An 11,353-nucleotide genomic window follows, 5' to 3' on the forward strand; every position below is an offset into this window, starting at 1 on the left:
TGTATCATAAGACGATCCTCACACATTAATAAAATAACAGTTAAAACACAATAAACTGATAATGCCATACAATTTAATCAAATGCACATCTTGATTATCAAAATATAAAATATAAAGTATTGTTATATATCAATACTTATGCTCTTATTTTGTTACATATCATTACATCAATCCTGGATATGGAAGGTCAACGAGAAACCGTAGGAGTTCAAATCCTTTACTATACTAGATTTATAGTTTCTATAAAATGTTTTGGCGAAATGAAATTGAAGTAAAGCTATATTCGCTTTTTTTAATCTTCTTCATTTAAAGTTTTCTAACTAGTTAATCTGAATGACAACATTTCATTTCTGCGGAAGTTGAAAACACATGATTACGATGTATATCAATGACCATGAAGTTACATTATACATTATTTTTTCCATTCGAATTGTTAATCAACATTTTGTCATGTCATGTCTTTTAAAGCTGACTATACGGTACGGGATTTACTCATTGCTGTTGGTCATACGGTGACCGAAGGTTTGTTTTCGTGTCACTCGGAATCTGCTGGATAGTTGTCTCACTGTGCATTATACCATTTCTTCTTAATGTAACATGTTGTTTTTATTTACCCTAAAGAACAAATGATCTTAACAAGACAAGACAAGACAAGACAATTTATTACAACTTAGGCACACGTATGGTGCTACAAGAGGATAACAATTATACATTAAAAATTACATACATACTTATACATTTACAAGAAAGTCACACAATAGATTAATAATTGATATCATACAATAAAACTGAAATATATTGGTTGATTTGTTTGCAAAATTCTTAATTGCAACGTGGTTAGAAATTATTGTAACATGCTATGAATTATGAAAATATTTTTTCAATATGTCTTAGAAACAGATGTATAAAAAGAACATGATCAGAAAATCTACCGTCTATACTATACGCCTCAAAAAGATTACTTGAAGAATGCTTAACAATTAAAAAGTATTGAATATAAACGCATGCATTACACTGCCAATTGCATAAAATTGCAACAAAACACCTGGTACATTGTACATGTTGTAGTTAGTTTTTTCGAACACATTGAAAAGCGTCAGTTTACAAGTTAAACTTTGCGTACACAACAACGCATATATCTTGACAATGCTGAAATATAAATCCTAAATTTACATAAAGGCTTTAGATATTTCCCTCATGATGCCATCAATTCACCTAAATTTTCTCCCATTTCAAATGCATTTGATGCTAGCTTTAAACTACTGCTTAGCGATGACAGTGATGAGCTCCGTTTACCCTTGTTAACTGGTGCCGAGGCAATTGACGAATTGTGTGCCCCCGAAAAACTATGGTTTGTCATTCCATGTGCTCCTTAAATAGAATATCTACACTGCTAAATTGTCTTAAGACAATCTAAATAGAAAAATTATTAGCAAGACACGATTCGCAAATAATTCAAATGGTGCCGAAATTGTAGTAAACTCTTGATATGTGTAATTGTCTTTAAATACAATTTATTGAATCCTTTCATTATTTATATGTACAAATAGACACTTTTCCATACATATTATACTAAACTAATCAAACACGTTGGGAACGTTAGTGCAATTACTTTTATAAAAAAAACACGATATCTTCAAAAGATCATTCATGCTTAATATACTTGGTAATTTAAGCTTTGTGATGGTTTTTTTTTTACCTTTTTTAACATGCAATTGCCTCATAAAATTTGACGATCGTCTCACTGCTCTTCCATTTAAACAATCTGTTATTTAAAAAATGTGTGTTTTTTAATGTAAATATTTTAAAATTTAAAGAGACGTTCGCTGATGTTTTCAATTACATTGGTTTTTTTTTAAAAGTAACAAAAGTTTTCACCTTGTCCCATGCATAACTTAAATGATAGTTTTTATGCTTACCAGGTGATATAGAGTAAGGAGCGTACGGTACTGTTGGCTGAACAGTTGATATCACCTGTCCTCCACTTGGTCTTCTCGACCTACACCCATAATAACAGCATGCTACAACGAGCACAATAAACACAATACCACCTCCAGTCATGCCATAGTAAGCTCCATTAGACCTACAGTGACGAGTATAATTAAATTCAAATATAAGGCTCTTCTTTTGCTTTGGCTATCGAGCCATTTTCGAATTCCAATAAATGTCTGGTTTGCTAAGAAGTTCATACGTTCTTTATTTTCCTATTCTTATAGTAATAATTATTGAATGTCAACTTATTGGCACATACAATGACTACCTTTGTTAGATTAGCAAAGAGCGGTACATGCAGGATTTATCGCAAGAGATTTAAATTGCGATTGACGAAGTGAAGAAGAATAAATCGTATCTATTTAGCAGACTGAACAACACAACACTCACAGTTAAAAAAAAAAAGAGCATGGCTGCATGCACAAAGATAAGTGCAGTAAATGACACGAACCAATGAAAAAGTCAAATCACAAAAATACTGAATCCGAGGAAAATTCAATCGGAAAGTACATAATCATATGGCAAAATCGAATGAAAAAACACATCAAACGAATGGACAACAACCGTCATATTCCTGACTTGGAAAGGTATGCTGTAACGTGAATGATGTCATGATCATCAGACCATCATAACTCATGTAGCAAGGTATCTCAAGTCTACAATAGAGGTTATTGTATCCAGAGACACTTTAAAAACATATCTTACAACTATGTTCGTTTTGCAATAAGAACACCATACATATACGGTGACTTATAGTTGTTAATTTCTGTGTCATTTTGGTCTATTGTGAACAGTTGTCTCATTGGCAATTACACCACATCTTCTTTTTTATATATAAGACATGTCTTAGTCAAATTTAAGATTTAAAATGTTCACAAAATATCAATATGCCACAATTTAGTTCTTAAATGAATCTATTTCAAAAGCCTTGATTTAAGGGGAAAAGAAATTTCCATACGAGTTCCTCACTTGTATATGCTCTGAGATGAGATAATTTGTTAAAAAAATTACCCTGTGTGATGTTGATCAAAGGTGTAATAATAGTTCCATAGCAATTATCTGTATGCGCAATTTATAGAAATTCTGTCAATAAAATAAGCTTCACAGTTTTAGGGCCAATTTTATATCTTGGGGACATCTTTTTTTAAACCTTTACAGTTACGTTCAGTTCAACTATACATATTACCAATGTTATTTCCAACTGATCGGGCGAAGCTTACGTTTGAATTTGCATACAGACAGTCTTTTTGAAGATGTGAGTGATAATAATAAGTGCCGTTATAATAATTAATGATTTCTAATCACCTATCAGTGTCACCAAACGTATATATAAAAGAACTGAATGTCAGATATGGAACGAAATACTGAACTGTTCGTTGATGAATTTATTCCGAAACACCTGTCTATAAATGGTCTGGTCTATGATCAGCGAACCGGTTAAACCCCGCCCAATCAAGAGAAATAAATCAAGTAATAATGATCATGAGTAAGTTGTCAACATAAACATTTGTTGATAAAATTAACACTGAAAACCAATACTTCTAATCAAATTGTTATCATGATACTCAGATATGAACATACACAGTTATTATTGAAAATATGAAACGTGACCTTTATAAGATAACTTGATAACAGTTACTTACATATCGTTTAGAACACAATACGTACAATTTAGTTCCGGAAGTTATTTTATAATAGCAGCACGGGTCATCGTACAAAATATTACAGCAGTCCCCGGAACAGTGCACCCAATAAGACAAATCGTTTATAGTATCATAGGCTTTACATTCTTTGGCACTGATCAATCGACCTCCTGGACAATAGAAAATTTTCTTAAAACATATACACATCATTCTAAACAACCAAACTGAATAACAAAACATCGCGTATAAAAACATTGCCTATCTTGACAAGATATAAAAAATAATAATATGAGGAAAAAGTTGCATTTCAAAGTTTAAAACTTAATAAAAATTGGTTATATGTATACTTCATTTAATAAAAAAAGACATCCAGATTCACATACCTTTATTCATATATTTTCAATTGGACTGAAAAGAGGCAATCGATAATTTGCTACAAAAGTGGGGTTTAACATGTAGATTTCAAATATTGACATAAGTGATTAACATAGACCAAATTTATAGTGAGTTTCCGGGAAAAAAATATTCACTCTTACAAACTTTTGATCAAAATCGAATCTATCTGACTACTTATAGGAGTGTTTAACCCTGAAGCGATGATTTTGGTCATTTTTAAATAATTACCAATAACTTCAAAAACTGTGAACTTTTAGTGACAAAATTTATCTAAAGAATTTACCAATAATCCAAGTTAACGAAATCGTTGCAATTGGTTGCCTCTTTATAAGACTTATTTCCATACATGAACAAATTGACCAATTACGCTTATTGTCTCGCAAATTAAAAAGAAACGAAAATAAAAATGTACTTGGTTAACATAGCCGCAATTGTTAGTCCACTTATAGGATCCAAATAATTGGCCTACAACGACGATGGTTGTCTTGTTTTTGGCAATGTATACAAATCAAAGTGTAACTGACGAATACAGCTGCGGTAATAACACATTATACCAAAATGAGTCGAAAAAGATTTGACGCATCACGCACTGAGCGCAAAATACCCTAACGCAATTAAAACGAAGACAACGTTTTGTTTTTGCAGGTCAAAATTGCTATTTCGAACATGTTGAACGACTTATTTTAAATTGGGCATACCACAGAAGAGGGCCGAAAGATTCCAGAGGGACATTTAAACTCATTGATATAAATTAAACTGACAACGTCATGGCTATAAAAGAAAAAACCTCGAACAGACAAATTAATATAGTACACAATGCACAACATAGAAAACTAGACACTGAGCAAAACGAACCCCACCAAGAATCTGGGGTGATCTCTGGTGCTCCGGTAGGGTGAACAAATCCTGCTCCATATGTGACCTCCGTCATGTTGCTGGTGTTATTACAAACCAGGTAAATAGTCTAAATCGGTAGGTTATATTAATAAAATGAGAATGGGATTGTAGTTACAACATAAGAAACTTATCCGATATGATCTGTGAAACGGATATTCCATAACGGTCAAACAACTCGTGATGGTGCCCGTAACATTCACGGAGGTATAATTTAACTTCACCATTTGGAACTCTTGGTTTACATAAATAAAAAATGAAAAGGTCACAATTAGGAAGCTGCAATAATCTCTTCTAAGGTAAAGTTTTGTTTTAAACCGAACCTCATTGTCAATTTCTAGATGTAGGTCAATATATGAGGCAGACTTAACTGTATATGGTTTGTCCTTTACTTCTCTTAATAAAGGCAACAGTAGTATAATCAAAGGGCAAAATAAAATGCTCAAACACACCAAACGAATAGATAACAACTGTCATATTCCTGACTTGTTACAGGCATTTTCTAAAGTAGAAAATGGTGTATTGAACCTGTTTTTATAGCTAGCTAAACCTCTCACTTGTATGACATTCGCATCAAAGGAACAGTGAGTTTGAAGTTGCATCTGCAGATGTTACCTTAGCCGTATTTGGCACAACTTTTTGGAATTTTGGGTCCTCAATGCTCTTTAATTTTGTACTTGTGTGGCTTTATAATTATTTTGATCTGAGCGTCACTAATGAGTCTTATGTAGACGAAACGCGCGTCTGGCGTATTAAATTATAATCCTGGTACCTTTGATAACTTTTTACCGCGTTAAAATATTTTATTTTCTCGAGATCTCAAGCATCTCAACCTTTTTAACATAAATCGTTAGATCGAGAGACATATTATTAATACAATTTCATAACATATATTAAATCAGTTCAGGAGACGTACTAACCTAATGATAACGGTATGTTGTAAAAAAAAACCCACAACATTCAAAAATGAACTATATCGTTTTAATGATTACTCACCGCAACTAAAGCAAAGAAAAAGGGCTTTATTAGCCTGCTTATGATGAACCTTGCTATCCAGTACTCTATTTTCGACAATTGTTATACATATTACAGGAATATACATTAGAGCGTATAATTCAAAATTTTTATGCAGTAAAACCAAATGGAATGTTTCAGACTTGCTTCAAGCTGTAAATCATATGCTAACTCATATTTTTTCTAATAAAACATCGTACATAAAACAGTAACTTCATTTTGCAAATAAAGTGTATGAACATTATGAATGCAATTTAACATATGAGTACATACCAACAAATATCAGAAATATCTTGAAAAATCCGAACATTTTGTAGATTCTTTTTTTTCTGTCTTTCAAGTGAAGCTGACCGTATTTAAAAAAAAAGATAAATTTAACTTGCTATATTCAATTGTTCAAGTTTATAGGTTAATGTTAACAAAAAAAGGATCATGTCTCAATATCACGCGATTTTGCTTTTGTGTTGTACAATATCGGGTGGATATTTGGAAATTAAATAGCAAAAGAATGTTTGTATTTATATATGATTAACATAAATCTGGTGATCGTTCGTCCATTAACTAAACAAACATATCTTTAATGTAACATTTATATCAAAATTTCACTGTTGAAATGAAATTCTAAATTTGTCTTAAAACAACTAGTACGATTGACGCTTTGGGAGATGAATAGCACACGGCATTATCTAAAAAGGTTTATACCTAATTAATTAGAATTTTAAGAAGCATTATCAGCCAAAAGTGACTCAAAGGTTTGCCCAGTCTGGCTAAGGCTTAAATGTTTTGAAATATTGTAAAGTTTTATATACTGTTAAGAACAAATCATGAAGACAATAACGTAGAGTACTAAAAGTTATCGAATAACTTGATATTTTTGTGGGCAAGACTAGTTTAATAATATCGAAAATTGTGAAGTGACTTATGGGCAAGAAATGAATGAAATATTCAAAATATTTTATCTGTATAGTGAATAACTAATGTTATTTCAAAAACCCCGTCTTCCTTCACTCTAAAATCAACATTTGTACTATATAAAAAGTACCGGAATATATACAAAAGTGTGCAATTCACACTTCCAATGCGGTAACTAAAAAATGAAACATTCAAGTCTTGTTTTACGCTGTAGATACTAAACTAATTCATTTTTTGTTCAAAAGAGCATTGTGCATATACCAATTTGTTCTTTTGTTTTAAATACAAATAAAAGTAAAGAAAAAACAGTGGTAACGACTACTTTTCTGCAAACATTTTGTAGATTCCTTTTTATATCACTCTGTTTCAATAAAAGCTGACCGTATTTGAAAAAGATAGTTGATATGTTTATTGTATTGGTTAATGTGAACTCACAAGATATCATGTCTCTATATCATGCGATTTTGCTTTTGTGTTGTACAATATCGGGTGTTGGAAATCAATCTGAAAACAACTTAAATGTATATAAGATGGTAACCATTTGTCCATTTACTAAAAAAAAATATGTTAAAGAAACCTTGACAAAAAAAATACAGTAGAAGGCAAATACTAATATTTTATTAAAACAACTAGTAAAATTGGCTTTTCTGAAGATGCAGTTAACTCAGGTGACCTGTCTGAACGACCGTGGGAAAGTTCATTCAGTATTTAAATTTGCTGTGTATTAACTAATGCTAGGCAAATCATTACTTGTAGAAAATTAATACTAGCTAGCTGAAAACATTTATACATGATTAGCAGGAGACTATTATCGCCCTTGAATCAATATGAGTTTAAGAGTTAATTAAGTAGGAATTAATTCAGCCCAACTGTTTTGGAATTTTGGTCTCTGATGCTCTTGAACTTTGTACTTGTTTCGCTTTATAACTATTTTCATCTGAGCGTCACTGATGAGTCTTATGTAGACAAAACGCGCGTCTGGCGTATTAAATTATAATCCTGGTACAAAACTTCGAAAAAAATTGTGACCTATCTGGCTATGGCATAAGTACACTGAACTTTTGTAAAGTTTTATATACTGTTAATAAATTATTACACGTTACGTACGTTTATACATTTTGTACCTAGTAATAACAATTATTGTTTATCAGATAATTGAATTTAATGAGGCTACTGGCGTATGTAGTTTTTGTTTGGATTATAATGTGTTTGTATTATAAATCAAAAGTGTCTGCTTACACTGGCTTACATTCAGGAACGCCTCTTTTTGTTCAGAATGATAACTATCAAGTGCATTTTATTCGTAAGAGTGTAAAGCATGTTATAAATTTTTTTTACATATCATCTGTTTAGCTTCATACAAACATTTTTTTTTATACAAAACATATCGTTATACACAAAATGTTTTCGACCTAGTCCATATTCTAGGATTTGTTTTTGACATTCTTCGCCTTTCTAGTTATTATTGCCCGAGTATCATCATAGACAAACATTGTGTTGACATTTACAGTTTTTATACAGAAGATACATTAGCCTGTATTAAAAGTGTGAAGTTCCATTGTCTAAGTTAAGTATCGTTTGGTAACCAGTTTCAAAATTAATCTAGCATGCAACGAGGGAATTCTAAGAAAGGGATTTCAGCTAGAGGATAGATGGTTAACAGATAAAATTGGCCGACCCTAAGGAGAAAGAAACAGCTAGTGAAGTACATCCCAGATCATCTGGTAAGTCAATGATTGATTTTAGTATTGTTCAAGGGCCCTCCCAAACGTCAACTGGAACATAACCTATCTCATTGAATGAAAATATTCAGCTTTCACAAAGCCTTCTCTGTCTTGAAGAAAGTTTGTTTGACCAAGTCGGAAATTACGTGCCCATGAAGCTACAAGATAAGAATTTGTAACATGAATTTATCGACCTGATTTAGTTGATTAAATCTCCTAGAGAACTTGCAAATTGTTCTGAGTAAGACAATTACTTTGATGTAAAAGGGGTTCACATGCAGATTGAATCTTTACAATGTCGCGCTATCCCAAATATACACACATGGACAAGCGCTTTCGTGATTGATATGAGTATTTTGCTAGAGAAGCAGATGTTTGTGACCAACAAAAAAGTACACACTTTTAGGTAGCTAGTTAAATGAATTGAAGCTATTCATTAACTTGAGGTGATCAATTTACATTATCATACGATTGGAGAATACTGTCGTAATAGATACGACATAGTAACACAGATTTTATTTTCTCAAACGTTTCAAAAAAGGAAAACAACACTGCATGAATTTGATGTTTCCGATTGGCTAGGCATATCATTGGCAGCAATCAATATCTATATCATTTATGCTTTAATTGATTTAAATGATTTCTATAAACTATAAACAGGTTCGCGGTCGCAGAAAAAGAAGATTCTTCAAAATTTACAGGCAAATGAAAGTTTTTAAACTGCAAACACGTTGATTAAAACTATGCAACTGGTCATGCTATTACGTTCGGATTTTATCCACCAAAATCTAAATTTTATCTATTGTTATGAAATAAGTTCAGTAACGACCATTAAGACCAATATTATATTGTTTTTAACTTTTTTTTTAATATTGTAAAGTTGTTTAGAATCATGATTCTGCTTCATCTATCATGTGTACAATTTTGACTCATTGTGTGTAGTTTAAAAGTGTACAAAAGCATCAACTTCCGTATCACATATGTTTTTGTAAAATTCTAAAACGTAAAGAGTTGGTAAACGACGTTTTCAATGACACATAATTGCTAACAAGACTTTACTAATACATCAAGTTGTATCATGAAAATATACGAATATTTTTATTAATATTAAAGATATTACAGTTGTGCTTGCAATTTGCTGTGGCATTATATCTAGCAATGTAATCATAGTCATCTACTGGATACGCAGCAAATATTTCACTTTTGTTTGAAAATCAAATATTAAATGAAATTACCGTTTTGCGAAAATAGCTTACTTATACATCTCAACTCTCATGTAGAGATTAGGTTTAGATTATATAATATATTTTGTATTTATTGCACGTTACATCATTTATGTACCCTCATTTTCAAATTAAAAATCTACATTTACTTATCGGACTAATAAGTAGATACACCTGTTAAACCTAATTATGTATGCATTTATCTTATATTGCATTCTAATGACTCGTGTTTTGCATTTTTTGAAACAAATAATGATTATATTTTGAATATATCAACTACAGACATCAAGGTTGTTTTTATTGTGTTTGTTGTTACGATATAGGTTATTATCAGATTTTGAATTTATTACATATTATATGATTTTTACCGTCTGATAATCCCATTAATTTTACGTAAATTCCATATTTTTAGAATTGTTGCTTAGAGGGCTAATATGAAAAGTTTATCACATTTTTCGAATTTTATCACATACCCTTCCGTAACGTTATCGCATGACATTCCGGTAAGGCTCGTCATATTCCGGAAAATACACCTCAATGATACGTCTTCATTAAAAAAAACATTACAAAGTAGGGTATGAAACAATTATTTATATACTGGGAGGTATATTAGGTAAAATGAAAAAAATAATTAATGATCAAATAAATGCAATTTTTAAAAGTTTCAAATAGTACCAGGATTATGATTCAATACGCCAGACGCACATTTTTCTACATAATACTCACCAGTGACGCTCAAATAAAAATAGTTAGAAAGCCAAACAAGTACAAATTTGAAGTGCATTGGGAACCCAAAAACGAAAAAAAGTTGTGGCAAATGCGGCTTAGATTATAGATTTCTGGTATAAGACAATCCTTAGTTTTTCGAAAAATTCAAAGTTTTAAAAAATGAAAATTTATAAAAATTACCATATAAAAAAAAGTAAAATCACAAAAATACTTTTATAAAAGTTTCAACTAGTTTTTTTTTAATTGATAATCATGTCAACACCGAAGTGCTGACTACTGGGCTGATGATACCAACAGGGACAACACGTCTTCCAGCAGTGGCATCGACCAAGTGGTGTAAATTAACATGGATAATTCAAAGTAATGTACGTTAAAATAATGACAGAAATTTCAAAAACTAAAATCTTACAAAGTAAGACAACAAATATGCTGTCATTGATCCATGTTAAACAAGTAGTAACCAATACAAAACATTCTCAACACCAGCCTCCGCAAGTTATGTCGTTATAGATCTAAACGGAACTCGTTTCAATAGACAAGAAAACAGTTACGCCACAAATTAATATATTTTTGTTTTATCTGAAAACAGCGCAAATGCAAATCATTAGGCAAACTTTAAACAACATATGTAATGTGTAGTATGTTATTTCTTTTATAAATTCAACTTGTGTAAATTGTAAATTGTTTCAGATCATAAGTAATACAGATTTAAATTATCTATCACAACTGCAGCAAGTTGATTGAAAAGGTGCACCCAATTGAACTAAAAATAGACAGATCAAACTACAGGTGAATATGTAATAAACTGTAAGGACAAGAACAAGCA

General features: G+C 31.2%; 1 long non-coding RNA gene across 1 annotated transcript; it reads right to left on the minus strand.

The window, feature by feature from the left end:
- Window positions 1–639: 639 nt before the first annotated feature.
- LOC143046791 (uncharacterized) lies at window positions 640–6,304 on the minus strand. The gene is made up of 4 exons (XR_012969281.1): window positions 6,213–6,304; window positions 3,661–3,805; window positions 1,920–2,083; window positions 640–1,371 (listed from the first exon to the last, which is right to left on the minus strand). It is a non-coding gene; the product is annotated as an uncharacterized LOC143046791 (long non-coding RNA).
- Between the last annotated feature and the right edge of the window lie 5,049 nt (window positions 6,305–11,353).

Source organism: Mytilus galloprovincialis, chromosome 9 (genome assembly GCF_965363235.1).
Source record: "Mytilus galloprovincialis chromosome 9, xbMytGall1.hap1.1, whole genome shotgun sequence".
Classification (NCBI taxonomy): Eukaryota; Metazoa; Mollusca; class Bivalvia; order Mytilida; family Mytilidae; genus Mytilus; species Mytilus galloprovincialis.